Here is a 20,198-nt window from a genome sequence, read left to right on the forward strand (position 1 = left end):
TGAGGAACTAAGAGATACCTTGAGATCAAATGCGCTTGTCCTTATGGGGGACTAAAACTTGCCAGATGTCAACTGGGATTCCCACACGGCCAACAAGAGCAAGTCCTGGAGGTTCCTAAAGCACCTCTATGATAACTTCTTGGTGCAGGTGCTAAGGGAGCCAACTAGGAAAGGTGTCCTCCTAGATCTGTTTCTGGAGAACAGAGAGCGTCTGGTGGGGGAAGTGGCAATTGGTGGCCATCTTGGTCATAGTGACCATGAAGTGGTTGAGTTTAAAATTTTTGGTGACAGAAGGAAAACTGCCACCAAAACTTCAGCCCTGGATACGGGGAAAGCAGACTTCAGGCTGCTCATCGTGGCCTACAGCTTCCTCACGAGGGGCAGTGGACGGGTAGGCATTGATCTGTTCTCTTTAGTGACCACTGATAGGACCCGAGGAACAGTGTCAAGCTGTGACAGGGGAAGCTTAGGCTGGAAATCAGGAAGAGGTTCTTCACGGAGAGGGTGGTCACACACTGGAACAGGCTCCCCAGGGACGTAGTCATGGCACCAAGACTGTAGGAATTTAAGAAGCATTTGGACTGTGCCCTTAGTCAAATGGTTTGAATTTTTGGGTGGATCTGTGTGGTGCCAGGAGTTGGACTCAATGATCCATGTGGATCCCTTCCAATTTGGGATATTCTAGATTTTATGATTCCATGAATACCCCTTTGGCCAGTAGAAACTAATAAGGAATGAGTGGCAAAAGCACCCTATTGGGACTGGCCCGGATGCTCCGTGCATCCTTGGCATAGGCTACCTCAGGAGAGGATATTTCAAGGACCTTTTTTCTTCAGGGAGCCAATCTATGCAGGGGGCAGGCAGAGATGGTTTTTCCCACTTGTTCACTCTGCCTTTCTCCTCCACCCACCTCTTCTCCTCCAGGCTAGTTACAATAGCTCTTTAGGTCTTTGAATATCCTGGGGATGTTCAGACCAGCATGTTCTTATTGTAATGTCTCCTGAGTGTGCTTCAGGTATTGTCCAAGGTTAAACAACTGCTTAGGAATGCCATCCAGAGATCTGTTCTGAGGCAGAAGAGTTATGAGTAGCAGGCAGTGTGGGAGGATATGGGCAGGCATCTAGAGCAGTGGACACCTCCAGTGCTTTGCAAGTTCACACCTAAACAGGTGCAAAATCCTAACAAAATGGCAGAATGAAAGGCTTGAAAGAGGTGTGTCATCACCCTGGCAATTCCAGAGAGACACAAATCACTGCAACGTGCTGGGGCTTGGCCCAGTGCAATTGCTCACCACCCGCTGACCAATGCCCAGCCTGTCCCCGAGCAGCCGGTACCCCTGCCATCCCCAAGCCAGGCACCCCACAGTACTTGTCCAGCATGACGCCAGATGGTATGGAATACCCCTTTGGCCAGCTGGGGTCAGCTGTCCTGCTTCTGTCCCCTCCCAGCTCCTGCTGCACCCCCAGCCTGCCTGCTGGCAGGACAGAGCGAGAAGCTGAAAAGTCCTTGGCTTAGTGTAAACACTGTTCTGCAGCCAGTCAAACATCAGCGTGTTATCAAGATTATTCACAGGGCTTGCGTGAGTGCTTCTTTCCCAGTCCCCAGCCCTTGAGCCGGAGGTGGCATCCCTTCTCCACAGAGCCTCGTAGAAGAGCACAAGAGAGGACCCAGCTTCCTTTGGGCTGCTGCGCCAATCAAATATCAGCGTGTTATCAACATTATTCTCATCCTGAATCCAAAGCACAGCACCCTACTAGCTACTAGGAGGAAAATTAGCCTAACATAGCTGAAACCAGGACACACCATGTCACATGGTATGGAATACCATCACGGGAAGTTCTAAGGAACACTGGACCTGCTCGCACCAGATGGGATGCACCTCTCTCAGAGGGGGAAAGGATTTTTCCCAGGAATTAGTGGCGTGATAGATAGGTCTTTCCACTATAGTTGAAGGGAGGAAGGGATAAAACTAGTTCTGCCAATGATAAGCTAAGGGATGGCGTGCCAGAATCAGGGGGACTGTGTGCTAGTGACGTCCTTCAGTCTGCTCCTCAAGGTGCAGTGTACAGTGAGGCGCATCTGAAGTGGTTATACGCAAACACACGCAGTATGATTAATAAACTGGATGAGCTGGAAGTCCTGGCCCAGTCCCGCATCTATGACATCATCGGCATAAGCGAAACCTGATGGGATGAGTCCTGTGACTGGTGTGTTGCAGTAGATGGTTACAGGCTCCTCAGGAGGGACAGGCAGGGCAGGTGAGGTGGGGGGGTTGTGATGTACGTGAAGGAGGGGCTCAACTGTGTGGAACTTGAAGTTGGCAATGTCAAAGTTGAGAGCCTCTGGGTAAGGATTAAGGGACAAACAAATAAAGGGGATGTTGTTGTGGGAGTCTATTACAGACTGCCTGGCCAGGATGATGACACCAATGAATTCTTCTTTGAGGAACTAAGAGATACCTCGAGATCAACTGCCCTTGTCCTTATGAAAAGGATGTGAAACTGTTGGACAGTGTCCAGAGGAGGGCAACGAATATGGTGAAGGGCCTAGAGGGGAAGACGTATGAGGAGCGGCTGAGGTCACTTGGCCTGTTCAGCCTGGAAAAGAGGAGGCTGAGGGGAGACCTCATCACAGCCTACAGCTTCCTCACGAGGGGCAGTGGATGGGCAGGAACCGACCTGTTCTCTTTAGTGACCACTTATAGGACCCGAGGGAATGGTGTCGAGCTGCGACAGGGGAGGTTTAGGCTGGATATCAGGAAGAGGTTCTTCACTGAGAGGGTGGTCACACACTGGAACAGGCTCCCCAGGGATGTAGTCATGGCACCAAGCCTGTCAGAGTTTAAGACTGTGCCCTTAGTCATATGGCGTGAAATTTTGGATAGACCTTTGTGGTGCCAGGATTTGGACTTGATGATCCTTATGGGTCCCTTCCAACTCGGGATATTCTAGATTTTATGATTCCAATCTAAGTGACATCACTACATTGCTCTAAGACACATTTTTCCCCCCTTTCTTTAATATAATTGTGGTCATCAAAAATAATGATGCATTATAATCTCATGAAACAACAATTCTACAACCTTCCTGTAATATCTCAGAAACTGAAAGTACTTTATGGTTTGGACCAGATTCCTGCTTGTGTGACTCCAGTGTTGTATCAACAGACTGCTGGCATGAGGTCAGCCCTGCAATCGATGACAAGGTGAGCAACTTTGGGAGGTTAGTCATCTAAGCTTGTGTCTGCAGAGCATGCAGTGTAGTGGAAACCAAAATACTGTGGAAAGCCTGTATACCACCATGGCTCTTCACCCAGGGCCATTAAAAGGGGGTCAGGAAGCTCAGAGTGAGTAGGGGATCTCAGTACAACATTACATTACTATGTGGGGCCCATCTTAGATCATCCCATCTGGGTCCATCCCACTCATGGGCTTCTAGCAAGACTAATGGGGCCATCTGGCATTGGTATATCTTCACTGAGACAATGAACCACTTTGGTCAAGGTCCTCAGGCAAGTGCTTCATTAGTGGCTGTATCCTCTACAATTTCCTGCATCTTTTCTCCCTTCAGGCCAGCAGTTGGTTGACCAGTCATCTCTTCTCCCAACACACTGCAGTGCTGTCCTAATTTACTGAGTGGTAGGTTATTTGCCCAAATTCAGATACTTGAAAAGGCCTGAGGTCATTTTTACAGGTATAAGCTCAGAGCTTAAATCTTTCTAAACCACCATCAATTGCACCACCAATTTGAAAAGCTTTTGGAAAACCACCATTGCACAAATTGGTTACACCACTAATTTCAAAGCCTGAGAGCTCTGCATTAACAGAGAATATCTAGCAGAATATCTAGCAGAAATATAGGTAGCTAAATATGTAGACGCAGCATCATATTTTTCAGTTTACTTCTGAATTTCCCGAATACTTTAGCTGCTTTAAAAGACAGGTGTTGCTTGTTTGTTTTTGTTTTCATTATTTGTGCAACTGGAAAGAGAAAAATACCAGGTAGATTCAACATTTTTTTTTCTTTTTTTCTTTTTTCTTTTTTCCCCAAAGTTGGCAGTGCATATAAATACTTCTCAACACCAGGTTTTAACACTACAGTGTTGGCACATGTATTGACTTTATTGTGAGTTCCGGTAGACAAGAAGAAGGCTATTGTGATATTTCTAAGCAAACAAAAAATAGAATGATTTATCTGAAAATGAAATGATTGCCTAATGAAAAATGAAATATGTAGATCAACTTTTTGCTGTACGCACATTTTTTTTTCTGAAAAAAAAAAAGGATTTGTTTTTGCAACCTAGCAGGCTGTACAGGAAAACAACTGGAGTTCTGGTGTTGGGCAGATTTTTTGATGAAGAAAAGGTAAGATATCTGTATCTAAGCCTTTCTTTGGGATGATAGCAACAGAAAAACAAAAAGAAAGAGAAAACCTCCTGGTTCAGATTCCGATTTTGGCCTGTTCATGAAACTGGACAATTGGAATTGTCAAGATGTAAAATTTAGTTAGGATGTACTCTCTTTGTCATAGTCTATCTGTACCTGCAATGTAATGAACATGTGAGCTGCTCTATACAACTGACTGAATAATGACAAATCATATTTGTCTTATAACAGGTTTTTACAAAAGCTGGTCTAAATTCAGTGTGCATGTAACAATTCACTGAAATACTCTATATGCATCTTTTCAGGCAGTCTAAAGGAGAATCCAAAGTATCCTCTGGTAAGTAAACACATTACACCGTTATATCCCACTGTTGCAACTGTATTTGGGACCTGCAGAGACTAAAATACATATATTGTCTTCCTGCTGAGTTTTTTCATGCAGCAGATTCACACTAGTTAAAACAACTCAGCACCTTGCTAGAGGTGAATGTCACTGGAGTTAAGAGACTGCGGTCTTTGAATCAGGTTTGCTGTTTGCTGCTTTTAGAGCCTTGGAAACTGCAATTACACTTCTGAGCAGATACAGTGCCACTAGCCACACACTAGGATCATATGCAATGTCAATTGCACTTACTTTTTGGTATACATATTATTTTCCAATGACCATTGACTAACTTTGAAATAGTGGTTTGATTTTATTGAAATTTATATATATTATATATATATATATTTTTTCTCAGACTAACATCTCCAGACCTTACTGATAAAAAATAAATGATTCTGGGCAAAGACTTCTGACTCTTTATGACAACCACTTTTTGTGAGGGCTAAGGTCTGACAAGTGAACCACATCAAGCATTATGCATTATCTATTCCGAGTCCTGAGTCATGCTCTTAATTTAATTCTAGGTCTATTTAAAGCTCTGTGCGTAATTTATTTATTTATTTATTTATTTATTTTTAATTAGGAAAGTCTGGTAACTGGTGGAAAAGTACTTTCACTTTGAAAAATGATCTATAATACAGCTTACACCTGAACTTTTCCATAATGACAGTAAATGCACACCCTTTTTTGGCATATGTAATTGCAGACCTCTAATCTGAAAGTTGGGCTTAGATTTAAAAAAAATAAAAGAGATAGGGAAATTATTTTTCATATGTGAATGGACCTGATCCAGGATCTATGGGGCAGCTGCAGACTCCCCTGCTTCCATGGGGAATTTTATGATGTGGAAATGAAGGGGGAAAAACCAGTAAAGCAATGACTTTGTGGTTTATATTTGCATAGAGTTAAGACCCGCTGAAGTTAAAGACAGGTCTGTGCTCTAATTGTTATATGGAAATGGGGCCTCCAGCCGGTGGAGGCAAATAACCAAAATAAATGGTTATGCAGAACTGTTGGGTTAATATCAGCCTTCTCTCCGATCTGAGTAGTTTTGAGTTTTGAGTTTTTGAAAATCCCTTTGAGTGTTTGATGTGAATTCTGGAGAATACAGGTCCAAGTCATTGGCTCACCGTCAAGTACACTGAGAAGGTAAAAAACTAGCTCACGTAGTCCCACTCTGGCTGTAAAGGCAAATGAAAAAGATTATTATCAGAAAGCTGCAAACTATGCTTGCTGGCTTAATTTTGGCAAAGGATGGCTCCAGAATTTACAGTTTGGGGGTGAGGCCTCCACCTCAGACTGCTGAGGACCCAGGGAGGGAGGGGTGTGGCGACGGGGACCCTGCTCTCACCTGCACTCCTCTCCCACCGCGACCCATCCCCATCTGCATCTGGGTTGCAGTTAGGCAATATTCTTGGTCTAGACCTTACTAGTGATTAAAACCAGACCTGACCTTCTTGTTGGAGGGGGAATTGAGTTAGCCTTTATTAACGCACGGTTATTAATTTCACAAGTTACAAAGGAATCATTCATGTGAAACCCTATTTTTAGGTTTCAAGCTGCAAATGCTTTCTAAGACTGTGCTACGCAGAGGGCAGCACAGTTAATGTAGCTGTTTCTTTACTGACCATTTAATTAAGTGCCTGCCTTCAAACAGATGTAAGTACAGCCAGCTAACACTTATCATATGAAGATTTTCTCTCCAACCACTTGAGCCCAGCATTATTTTGGGTGAATGCTGGCTGTGCGTGGTGCCCACAGTCATCCTCAGGCATGTGCTTTGTCTTTACTACACCCACCTCTTTTACTTTCCCCCCCCCAAATATGTCTCTTGTTGGCACAGATATACAGGTCTACCACAGAGCTTAGATACCTAAGCTGAAATCCGTCCAGCTCTTGCAGGAGCCAGTGTTTTCAGTGGGTTCACATCCCAGGGTTTTCTGGAGGACTGAAATAGGGCTTTTTTGAATTAATTTGGAAAAAGTCCACAGGGAGGATTATGCCATCCCTTGCATACTGTTTACATGCAGACTTAATCTGAAGTTCGTTGCACCCATCTGGATTCACAGATTGCAAGTCCTCTGAACACCTACTCAGGAGCTGACATCCTGCAGGTGTAGGGCTGCAGCATTCCCCAGGGGATGTTCCCTATAACCAGGTGAATGTGGGAGTACATAGTTATAAAGAAAACAAAGCAAGACAAAACAAACCCCAGCTAGAACAACCATTCCACAACTGTTTTTTTAATTAATTAATCGACCATTTTCTTCTCCATCTCAGAACCATCAGTGAATTTGAGGGATTTAAATTTTCTAATTAAGCAAGCATGACAGCAGTAGCTTTCTTTTGGGAAGAAGAGAAAAAAGAGTTTAAAATAGGCATTTAGTTGTTCATTACCTGAATGAGATTGCCCTTGTAGGATGCCCGCAGAGCCATTCTGCTTCACGCTGGCTTTTCAGCCAGAGGGCAGCAATCCAATTTCTGCCGAGTTTCAGAGGACTGGGCTAGGAAGGCTCCAGTTCAGCTGGTGGGATATTGCAGCCAGTCTATTTGTTGTGTCCATCCCCCCCGGAAACAGAGGACAAAGGCAGACCCAGGGTTACATTCACATCTCGTGGTATAGGAGGACACATATGATGTCCACCCCACCACGGACCAGGCTGTGATCACTGGTGGGGTAATTAAAATGCCTGGAATGGACAACCCAGCTGTCTGCACAAGCAACGTCTTGGTGGGGAGATGTCCTGATGGTGATTCTGGCTTCCTGAGGCTGTTTTCTGGTGGCAGTCTTTTTCTGACTTGCATATCAATTTGCATGTCAGATCACAAAGTCATCAAAAAATGAACAGAGTACCATGGGACACACCTTAATTCTATAGACACCACTTAAGACATCATGTACCCTTTCAAAAGCAATTGTCATTAACATCCAGCTATTTCCAGTGTCCAAATACCTTTAATGAGTAGCTTCAGTGACAGTCTTCCAAGGGTCATCTTGAAAATTACAGTCTAGATCTTGGAGCAAAATGTTAGGTGCTACGTTAACTGACTGCTTCTAACATGATTGAAGTGAATACTTCTTACCTGTTTGCTTTTTTAGTGTATAAATAAATGTAAAATGTTAATAAATTGCACATGGGCTTTTAGTGCTTACACATGAAAAAAGACGTCATTGCTTGCCAGCAGTTTAAGCTAATGGGAAGCACTTGAAAGACTGTCAATATTGGTTAACCTGAGAAACTTGTATGACAGAGCAAGTGTCAACAGCAGCTTGAAGCCTCATTCCTCAGAGCTACTCTCAGTGAAGAGACTGCGATGCTTGTCAGACCGAGCCTGGGACACAGCTCTGGGAGCAGAGTGGAGGAGATAGCCTGCCATCTGCATGGTGCCTCAGGGTCATGAACGTACCTATGGCATGGAAAGGGGCTGCTGGTTGCTCCCATTTCAAGTTGGCTTGAAAGGGTCAGAAGAAACCAGCTTTCTCTACAGCTTTGTGAGTCTCGAAGGGGGCTTGCTGATCCCAGGGCTGGGCCTCCCTCCTGGCTGCCTTTCTGCTCCAGGCATGGTCATGGTGCCTCCCCCGTGCCTTCCCTTCTGGTGCATGCACCCAGGGGCCAAATTCACCAAGGAAGGTGAGCACCTCAGTATGGGTATCTGGTCCTCCTTGCTATTGCAGACCGAGAGGCGATGCATCTGAAGCAGATGTGCTGTGGACCGTTGATGGAGCCACATCACACTGTGCTAACAGCACCTTCTGTGGTAGCAAACTAGGAGAGAGGTGAACAGGAAAACTGAAAGCGTAATGGTGATGGAGCTGAGTTACCCTGTATAAAGAGAGAGACAAACACAGACTAATGAAAAACAGAGTGGCCTGCGAGGAAGTGCAAAACAATGCTTGTACTATGGGGGGAAACATGAGAAAGGCAAGTAAGTTGCCAGCTGCGTGAGTTTGTTGCAGGCATTTTGTTTTCTTGCAATAAACACAACATCAACCTAAAAAACACAACATCAACAGCAACAAAAAAACCCCAAACACATTTTGCAAACAGTGACAGAAGCAGTCTGAAAGCCAAGAGGAGAGCGACAGTGAGGTCTCCTCGGAGAATATTGTTTTCACTGCTTCCCACTGTGCTGGAGCCATGAGGAGAGGAGCAAAAAGCTTGTTTGTTCTGCTAAACCTGGTGGGTTGCATCAAAGCATGGACTCAAATGTCACACCTGGCAGTGGCTTGACTTAATAGGATTTAAAAATCATGGCAGAATTATGTTGGATAAGTCCTCCGTGCTGCAGGAGGGCATCTGCTGTGTTTGTCACTGCATGTGCTTGGTGTAGAAGTGGGGCGCAAGCAGGTGTAGCCAAATAAAGCAGGCTCTGCAGCTGGATTTCAAAACTGTGTCCAAAAAGAAACCATTGCCTCCACCTCCATCAAATGATCAGGGTGAAGGAAACAGTGAGGTTTAGTCCCTGACAGGTGTACCCATGACGCTGGCTGCAACACGTTGTCCTGCTGGTGGCGCTGGTCGTGGCAGCAGGGAGGGAGTGTAGAGACTCAGGACAAGGGAGGACGATCAAAGTGATATTGAACTATGGACACATAAACAGATGTTATCTGTGTGAGATGTGCAGATCAAGAGCCAGTAGGTGGCTTCAGAGTATGCAGTTCCTGTGCTCTGAAGGACAAAAAAACCATTGTCCACTTTTCCCACGTGACACTTTTCACCAGCTCTTAATATTTCCACCTTCTGATGTAAGCAGTCGAAAAGGAATAAAAGAGACAGGTTTGATCAACATTTTATTGCTCTCCATAATCTTATCAGACTTGTGGGTCTCCTGTCAATCTGCTTTTTATTTACCTGAGTGGCTTCCAGCATGGTATCTCCCCAGCTGCAGGCTACCTCGCAGCATGAGCACGGCACCACGCTTGCCCGCTCCTCACTCCCACTCCGGCTTCCTGCTCCTGGTGCAGTTTTTGTGTCAGTCCTCATCAGCTGTATGTCTTCCAGCATCTTTCTTTGTTCAGACCCTGCATAGGGTCTGCTCCTTTGGTCAGAGCTGTTACCATGACTTGTCCTCAAAGGATGCTGCTCTGGTCACCCTCCGCTTTCATCTTTTCCATTGTCAGATTGTTTTCACCCGTGATGGCCCTTGTCCATCAAACATACTCTCCCTGTAAATAGCCTCAGGCAGGAAACCCATTAGCAGATGGACTCCATGACCTTCTCCAGAAAGCACTGAATTTACAGCTGTGTGCAGTTTGCAGAAGTGAGGGAAGGTTTATTTATTCTGCTTTGTTTTCAGACTTTGTTTTCCTCTGCGGGGGCAGATTTCTTTGTGCCCTGAGGGAGGGCTCATCTCTCTAAGTTGCTTTCCCCACCTGGTTATCAACTTTTAATTTAGTATCTGCTAATGAACGGAAATCTGTATTTCAGGGACTGAACACTGACAGAAATCACTTTTTTCACGTGCCTGGTTTGGAGGGCTGCTAGAACATGGTGCTGGGGCTGGAGCAAGGTCTCACGTCATGGAGGCAGGAAGCCATCCTTTGTTCAGGGGAAAAAACAAACAAACAAACGAACAAAAAAAAAAAAAAAAAAAAAAAAAAAGAGAAAGCTTCTTTCAATGGGGTTGCTTAGCAGCCAGTGCTCTGCAGCCAGGCTGCCTGCACCGAGGGCAAAATGCGAATGCAGGGGCCAAGACACGGTCCTACCAAGGCGGGTGTGCACAAGACAGCGACGGCACGGTAGGCTGTGCAGAGACATCCTTACCTCAGCTCAGCCCTGCCTGTAGCCACCCAGAGCTCCACATCACTGTTGTTTTCCATGTTTTCATGCTTGAAAATGGGGGAACATGTAATGAAAGCAGTGTGCCGAACAGCTGGGGATGGGCTGCTGCTGAGGGGACAGTGAGGATAGCTCCTGTGGCCAGCAAGAAGCACAGGGAGCAAGGCAGATATGCGGACGAAAGAGCCAGCAAGAATGGCTGCTGGCAGCCAAAGCCACATTTGCAATGTGTCCATGAGGAAAAGGGTAAGAAACAGTCTTCAGGAAGAGTCCTAGCTGGAAAACGTTTTGGAGTTTTGAACAGAAAATTCTTGTCTCCTGCTGGTTGAACACAATGGGGGAAGGGAAACAGGGCTTTGTACATTCTCTGCAGAAAAATAGGAGCGCATCAGAAAAATATCTGATTTCTTCATCAATTACTTCCCCTAATGCGAACAATATGTTTGTCCCCAAATTTTGGCTAACTGCTCAGATCAAAATGGGTGACAGTGCTGCAGCATCATCCCACAAAGCTAACTTCACCCCGTTGCTACAGAGAGATGCTAGCTTCAAGTTCTGTGCTGGCAAGGTTTGCTTATCCATACAGAAGAAAGAAACCTCTTTTTTTTTTTTTTTTTTCCTTTTTTCCCCCCCTCCCATTACTGTCCTTCTCTGGGATCAGACAAGTTGGCTCCTCCGAGCGAGGAACCAGCCGTTGCCCTCCTCGCTGGCGGCTGTGGTCACCTCCCTGCTGTCAGAGCCATGCTCCGTGTGAGGACAATTTTGGTTCCCCATGCAAGGACACTGGTGCTCTGTGCTGGCACATGCATGCGTGTGCCCATGGCACATATGAGTGTGCAAGTGGGTAGGAGAGGTCATGATATACCTGTCATGGCAAACCTTTAAGTAATGCCATTGTTCAAAGGTACAGTGTATAGCCAGGGCAGTGTGATGACTAGTTTGGTTTCCATAAATTATAGTGGAATTAAAGGGTTTTATGGCTGGTATTTTTATTATAAGGTCCTCTTATCTGGTTCTGTGATGCTGAATTGCTGAATGAGCTATTGAAATATTGATGGAGCGTGTTATCAAAAAAAAGAAAAAGAAAAAAGAAAATGAAACTTAGAATTCTTACAATTTAAACTGAAGTTGGAAGCACAGCGATGAACAGTTTGCTGTTTTGCCTGGAGCAGATTTCTGAGCTGGAAAAAGTATTTGCAATAGCTTGTTGACAAGGCACACATGTTCATTAGGAGCGAAAATGATACCTAGTAGCTTAATCTCTCTCTACAGAAACAGCAAAAAGCCCTCAAACAGACAGCAGTGAAGCAGCAGAGGGCATCAGCAGCCTGCGTTTGAGGACTGTAACAGCCTAGCAGAGCTTAACAGAACAATGCTGATTTGACTAGTGGATGGAAACCCTTAAAGCATCCCTGCAACCCTGACAAGTCAGCGTGGTGAAGCATTTTGTGTTGCTTCATTTTCAAAAACATAAACATAAATAAAGCAAACAATGGCCTGGCACCAGAATACAGCGGGCAGCCTCTAATGTCGGTGATAAACCAGGCAGGTCACTTTGCTGCTCCAGCAGGCTGCCTCTCCAGCTGAAGCTGAGGGGTAGATGCTGGATTAAACAAAGCCATGTGCTATTCACAATGTGGTTTGAGTTTGTGCTTGCGGAGGTTTGCAGTGCCCCTATGGAACAATAGCTCACTGAACAGGACAAATACAGAACAGCTTACAAACAATGAACAAACAGTAAGAGGGAGCTGGATTGTTTTAATTTTCATCCAGAATTCAAGGCAATTGGTTTCTTAACGGAAAATAAAAAGCTTATGAAGCTGCTGGTACATTGTCACTAGGCAAGCAACCATTCAGCATCCTGGAAATTGAAATCAGATTTCTGGGAAGCGTCTTGGACTAGTGGACGCAGCAACATTGGACTGTGCCAATCTTCCCTCACACTGTGGCCTTTACTGTTTCCTTTAAAGGATTTTGTCACAAATAAAGGGCTCTAAAATGGCTGCAGCCTGAGACATTTAGAAGTCCACCCCACGTATCTTGCTCCCAGTAGGGAACCTGGGAAAAACAGAAACAAAGAGGACTGGCTCATCCCTGTGCTGCGAGTGCTTTTTCTTGCATTTCATATCCCCTAAATTAGGATAAAGCCCAACCATTTCAAAGTCCTGTGTCCCCCCTCCCATGCAAACTGCAGTGGTCCAGCAGCCCGGGGGCAGGTTTTGTCACTGCCGCAGAGACGAAGAGCCTCGTGTTGCAGGCGAAAGGCAGCGACTTTCTGCTCAGAAGTGCTGACCTGGACCCTTCCTTGCAGGAGATTTACTGTACTCTTATGGATGGAAGGCAGTCACTTCTTTGCCTCTCTTTCCCCTGCCTTTCAATGAACACAGAAAGAGGGGGTTTGCTAGAATATTGACCCCACTGTGAGAAGACACAGATCCTAGTTCATTTCTTTTTAGGGGTGCTTACTTCCTCTGATTGTAATTCCCCCAGAAACTGACACTTTAACTGCAAAGGTGATGCTCAGAGAGGAAAAGCAAATGAAGACACTATCAGACACACAGGCAAAATAAATGTTGCCAGAAATGCCAGCTAAATATTTTCACAGTTCAGAGGATCTTGCATGGACACAATGTGTACCCTTGCATTTCCTGCCCCAGGATCTGCTTTGTCACCAGCTTTCTTTTCACCGAGGTGGAGGGCAGGTCTGCTTGGGGAGGAGAACGAAGTCTCCTTGCTCATCTCTGTGACTGCTGCCTTGCTTTCCCTGCTGGCTGGCAGAGAGCAGCTCCAGCAACACCCTCACCCTGGGGCTAGTGCAGAAGCTAGCTCTGACAGCTCAGGGTCAAGCATGCCTTCCAGTCCAGGCTACATGGCTGCATTACCCACTCCTCTTATGCCAAGTGAAGCTTATTGCCATATTCCTGACCTGTATCTTGCACCACGGCTTCCACCTGGCTGGTATAAAAGCTCTCTTCCAGGTCATCAGCCAGCCATCAGCATTGTCTCTGCTTGAACGAGCTTCTCCCATGAGTTTTGGGCTGCTGTGACCTGCTCCTGCTCTTTGGCTGCTTGACTCAGCCTCAGGCCACAGCCACAGAGAGAGCCTCTGAGATGCTTCATGCATGCCAGGGCTGGCACGCTGGCACTCCGATAACACACATGATTTCAGGGGTGTTTTGTCAGGAAGAAGCACAGGCAGATGTATAATCAATGTCTGAAAAAAACCGTGCCAAGATCTGCTCCTGAATTCCAGTAGATCTCCCTTAGATGCAAATTAACTTTACAACTTCAGGGCATGTGCATACTTGATTATTCTCCAGATACAAAGAGACCTTCAGTTTTTGAACACATGGGAAAGATTATGTCAGGGTGAAAATGTGGGCCTCACCGAAGCCGGGAAGGAAGTAGACCTGAGCATATTTTCCAGAGGTGTGGATAAGTGAGGAGATTTCATGCAATTCATGTCAGTCATTACCTTTTATCTATGCTGGAAAGCAAAGCGCCAGTGAAATGGATGTGCTAAGTTTAAACACTTTTCCAGAAAGCTGAATTTATCCAGAGGGGATTTTTTTTTTTTTCCTGGAAGAAATGATCAGAAATAACTTTTGGAAGAATTCTCCAGCTTCTTTTATTGCAGCTGAGCCTTCTTCCTTCCTTTTGCCATTATCTTCTCCAAAAGACTTTCCAAATTATCTTTGAAGACTATCTTAACAGGTTTTCCTAAGTGGAGTTCTTCAAAAGAGACTTCCCATATATAATTCTTGCTAGCTTGTGGGTATGTTTTTATAGCAGTGCAGTTAGTGGAACTTGTTCCTTGCATGTACGTTAAGGCACTGGCCAGAAGAAGACAGTTTTTGGCCATGGTAGTAAAAATGGACGTGAAGCAAAATCACATCTAACAATAACCAGGTGCAATGTGATTGCAGGGTCCAGTGGAAGAATTGAGGCATTAGGGTATTTTGTTGCAGTGCTTCTGAAGGGTGCTCTGCACCAAAATCCAGGACACTTGTTGCTTCCTCTTTCTCCAGCAATGCAAGAGAACAACTCTCAGTCTGAGTGTGCAGCATCCCAGAGCTGGAAGAGAAATCATCATTGATGACACCTTTGCTTGCTTAGTCCCTCTGCAACTCATTGCTCTGCTGGCCCATGGCAATTCCATGCAGGGGCATATTAGCCCCTTTGAATTTTTAATGTACCCAGTCACACAGAAGAAAACTGGAGGGTATGGGTACCTCCTAAAATTTGGGGCAAATAAATCTGTCTCCTGTACTCGAGCTCCAAAGCAATAACAGGAAGGTGATAACTCTCTGCAATACAGTAGAAAAGGATAAACTGTACGAGGCCAACATCTTTAGCCCTTCTGATGCTGCTCTCCTCCCAGAAGAAGGACAGTGCCTTGTTTCTGAACTATGATATTCTCTTTGTTTATTTCGACTTCCCATCTTGAGAAACTAATTGGTCTCACTTATGAATTATCAAGACTGACATGGGGTGTGCTCTGGAATATTTTTAACAAAAAAAAAAAAAAGGAAAAATAGAAAGAAAAATAAATCAAAGTACCCTTTGCATTATGCTGGTTTACTATTTTTTTTTTCCTTTCTTTCTCTCTCTCTCTCTCTCTTTTTTTTTTTTTTTTTTTTTTTTTTTTTTTTTTTTTTCTAGAAACAACATTGTGGATACAAATGGATTAGCACATTATGTTGAAACATTGTGAATATGCTGACATCTCATTGTTTTGCTCAGGAAGTAGTTTGTCATTGTTACAAAAATGTAACATGACTGTTTCAAAGTTAATTGAGTATGTTGCAAGAATTTTTTACATCTCAAGAAAACCCACTGGTCAATAAACAACCTTAGCTCCTTGGATGAAAGAGACTTTCTGTATGACAGTGGGAAAACCTCCAAATAATCAGTAGGTATGTATTAGTAGTGTGAGATTAATGGCATGGTTATGCTCAGAAGGACCAGCAAGGCAGCCAGGGCAGTGAGAGATCAGCCTGAGCTCTTTGTAAGGAAGGAAGCCGATGCAAAAAACCCTCTTGCCAGACCTCATTATCTCAGAGAGCGGTTCTGGACGGGATTCAGGAGGCAGATTTCAGCATGAGGGTAGTCACTGGAGCTGAGTGAGAAGGACTTCCCAGTGCAATGCCACCACCAAACCCCCTGCAGCAGTGGAGCAGTCAGACCCCAGCCCAAGAGGCAGGGCTCCTTCCCAGGTGGTGCAAGAGGAGGCTCTTCACCCTGGATTAGGCACGTCTCAGCTGTGTGAGATCACCTCTGGGTTTTCTGTAGCTCTAAGACGAAAGCCATTGCCCTGAAGGCATGGAAAGACCAGTTTTTGTGAGCTGAGTCTAGGCTTACAGGGAGATAGGCGTAAACAATTGGGTGTAGTGAAACCTGAGGCATTCAGACATGCCTAGGAAGCAAACCTTTGGAGAAGTCAGACCCTTAAGGACCTCGGGTTAAATGGCAGCTTTGTGAATTCCTCTGACTTTCTACAATGGCTGCAGTTGCCTGAAACTCCTGGGGGCATTTGTATCTCCACAGGGAATCTTGCCATGTGATTTTAAGTCATGGAAAAAAGAGGTGACTTGAAGCATCAGTTGATAGATTTATCCCTTGTAATGAAATTCCCAGGTGAATGCATTTCATCCTGCGCTTTGTGAGCAGCTCAGAGTAGATCTTGTTTCTGTCACTGCAATCATTACTGGAAATATTTGCTAAAAAGATGCAGTGTGTGTGGCTGGATTTACAGAGCCATGGATCAGCAGGTCCTGATTTCCCATTGTCTGCTGCAGCCTTCTTCAGGAGGTGCTGGGCAGGCCCCTGTGTGGTGCAGGGAAGTCTTTGGTGGGCAGACCTGGTGTGACACCCTGAATCTTGCCTAGGTAAGCATCCAACTGCCTTTCTGCTGCCTCCCTGTAGCTCTCCTGGGTCTGCAGATGGCAGGAGGCTTCCTCCCGTCCCCTGGGATGGGGTTGAGCATCCTTTCCCTTCCCTGGTTTAATTTGTGTGTTGTCTCCTTATAGGGTACTAGAAAACTCTCATCCTATGTGGTACCTTTCCGCATTTTCAGGTACCCAAATCTACCTATGCTGAACCACATTTCCTTTAAGTCATTAATGGATTGGTACTTAATCGCCTTAATACCCTGTTTTCTATCAAACACCTACTCTAGAGGAAGCAGCAGCCACTTTGACACAGTGCTTTACAAAGCTGTCCCTCACTGTTTCACAAATGAGATGCAACGCTCTAGCTCTGTTCAAGACACATTTATCCAGTCAGTTAGGACCACATGGCTACTTCTGGAAAATCCCAGTGCCTAGACATCTATATGAGTGGCCAGGTCCTAGTCCCTCCTTTTTGTCATTTGCTGGGAGCGTTTGAATGCATTCCTGCTTCCCCAGTGAATGCTTTAATGGCTGGACTATTGGTTATTCAAAGTGGGTTTCTCTCATTGTCTTCTGGCAGAGGCAGTCTGCTCTGCGTAAATAAAGTCCCATGACTAGGCATGTAAGCTTATGGCTACAGCCCAAAACATTTTCTTTTTTTTTTTTTTATATGCAGAATTGAACAGCTCCAACGGAGAGAAAAAAAAAAACAAGAGACAGCTGGGTACTCACCTGGGATATGAGTTGAAGATATGCCATTCCAGCACCAGCACAATGTGAGTCTCTCACATCCCTTCGGCTTGTTCTAATACCTCAGCTATCAGATGTTCTGAACTTTTATTTTCTGGGCTTTTGGCAGGCAAAAAACACCTCTAAAGAGGTCTCTGGCTTCATGTTTTTGAAGAAAGGGAACATCTTTCTGGCCAGAGAGATTGCAGGACTTTGATTGAGCCTTCTTATTGTAGGCTATACAGTAAATGCATTTGGAAAGACAGGAAACCCACTCTTTGTTTTTTTCTTAACTTTTTTTTTTTTTTTCAAATAAATGGAGAACCTTATCTTAATTGAGGTACCTTACTTGAGACTGCAGTTAATTTTACAATGTTAAAAAGTGGATGCTGTAACACTTTGTAAGGTATCCTCTAAGGGCCTCCTGGAGTAATTCATCTGAGTCAGAATACACTGATTTTGATTCATTCACCTTTTGTAGACTCTTTTAAACAGATTTACAGTTGCTGTCTTTTGGCATCCACTAAATCAGAAGGAAATGTTAAGTCAATAAATATGCCTTCCTCAACTGGAGCAATATGGCTCTTAGAAGGAAGACTATTGTATGCTTTTTCAGTGCCTAAGAAAACAGAGCTTCTATGTCTATTCAAGTGATAATTATAACCTAAAATTGTTTATTTGACCGCATTTAACCAATTGTTTCCAAGCTGATGTAAGTAAATCTCTACAACTTCATTCTATAGATAAATCCTTGATTGCAGGGTATTGATTTCTGTATCAAACAACAGAATAGTGGTAACAAATGAAGACTAACATACAGCAAAGGGCAAATTATGAATTAATTAATTCCTTTACTTCATGTAACTAAGTATATCAGCACGGCTATCAGCCACTTTTGCAAACAAAAGTCTGTTCATGGGTTACCATAATAGCAAATAGCAAGATTGTGTTCCAGAGAAATCGCTACTGAAATAAGTGTTACGTCTTGTGACACAGCCTCTGTAGTTGCCCCATACCCTCGTTTTGTGCCATTCTGAGTTAATTACACTGAAGCTGGAGGACAGAAGTGAAATAATGTGATATAATTGAACCATGATAATAATACTTAGCACATTATTTAGTGGCAATCTCTTCTCCTGCTTGGGCTGAATCTGAAATAGATGACAGTTATTTCACTAACTCTGAACTCAAAAATTACCACTGACAGCAAAATCTGTTTTCATATTCTGTTTATATTCAAAATGTGTTAGAAATGTTAATGAATTCTCATCCTTATGATTAATAAGTAGTAGCATTTCTGTTTTTCAGAAGCAAAAAGGCTGCAGAAGAAATCAGTGTCAGGACTATTAGCACTTGGACTAAATGTGGCTGTGGTAAAGGTGGTGGAATATTTGTACTGAAAATTTCTTATGTCTGATTGAGCTTGGTATTGTTCATCTGCTTCCTAACTGTGCTTTACAAACAGTTGTATTGTGACAATAAGTTTCTCAATCTGAAATAAAATCTTTATAGTCTTTAGTGATTTTATTTTATTTTATTTTATTTTATTTTATTTTATTTTATTTTATTTTATTTTATTTTATTTTATTTTATTTTATGCTTGTGAATGCAATTCTTAACTTAAAAGTTAAATTTTAAGCAACAAAGAGATGAAGAATATATATGAAACCAAAAGCAGGCATTTTGCTTTTCTTTGGTGGCTAGGAGTGGCAGTGAAAGTTGAAGGCAGTTTTTTCAATAACGTGTTTAAATGCTTTCTTCTGTAGTTGACTTTCATGCTGAAATAATACTAAAAAAATATTAAGTAAAGAAGAGGACAGCAATCTTTTCTTAAACGGAATGCTATTTTCCTGATGAGGTAAACCTAACTGACATCAAGAATAGCTTAAGCCTGCCAGCTACATGCTGATACTGGCGGGCTGTGCCTTTCCTTCAGCCACTGCTATAGCTGATTTAAGTCATCTTCCATGCTTTTCATATTCACAGGGGGGTGAAACTAAGAACAACAGGATGGGGTGAAGAGAGTGTAGGCTGGACTCTGGACACTGAGGTCAATGTAGTGGTGGGATGGACCTACAAGGCAAGTATTGAAACCCATGGCACTTGGTACATTGAAAACTAGGTGTGAAATGATGTTAATGTAAAACCAATATACCACAACTGTCAGAAGGTAAGGGAAACATTCTTCCCTATGAACAGCTCTTTCACATTGCTGAAACTCTCAAAACAGGATGATGTACCTGAGAAGATCAGTAATCTCACAATTGGGTGGTCACTGGAGGCTTTGGAGATCACTACCACAGCAGGGATACACTTTTTGTGGGACTAGCCATGTTTTACTTAGCCAAACAGTTGAAACAGGGTTTTTCATTTCCCATTGGAAAGGTGGAGGCCATTAAAAGGTGTGGGTTTAAGAGATGTAGGATCATAAAGCAATAAAAGACAGTGCAGAAATTAGTCATCTATGCATCTGCTGTGAAGCCAAGAGGGCTGGCAAAGCAGACAGATCTGTCATGCTAATCTAACTGCAGGGAGCAAGAGATGTCTGAACTCTGTCACTTCTAGGTTCCAGGAATGAAAAGCATTTTTTTTTCTTTGTATTATTTTAAAATTATTTTCTGTTAGGAGCTGATTTGGCCAATAAGCAAAATCGTAGCTAACCATTAAGTTTCAAGAGGTTTTGTTTTCTTGTTCTTTTATTTCCTTCATCTTCTTCCCCCTGCCTCCCCTAAGGCTTCAGGGACTATTCTATTTGAGGAGCTTGTCTTGAGACTTTTCACATGTTTGAATCTTGTGGAAAATTTATTGTCATCAGAAAAAGGGGTGGGGGTGGGGGTAGGGGGTGGGGAAGAAGAAGAAAAAAAGACTCACATGAGTTTTCTTCCAAACCCTTTTCCAGATTTATTTTTCTGCTTCAGTTTTCGTGGGAAAATCCCTCTATGTGGTTATACATCTATTTTAGTGCTTTTACTTGTCAGTATTTTGTTTTTGTAGCTGCACTGAATCTTTTAGCTTAGAAACTGTTATGC

The sequence above is a fragment of the Cygnus olor genome, chromosome Z, assembly GCF_009769625.2.
Source record: "Cygnus olor isolate bCygOlo1 chromosome Z, bCygOlo1.pri.v2, whole genome shotgun sequence".
Classification (NCBI taxonomy): Eukaryota; Metazoa; Chordata; class Aves; order Anseriformes; family Anatidae; genus Cygnus; species Cygnus olor.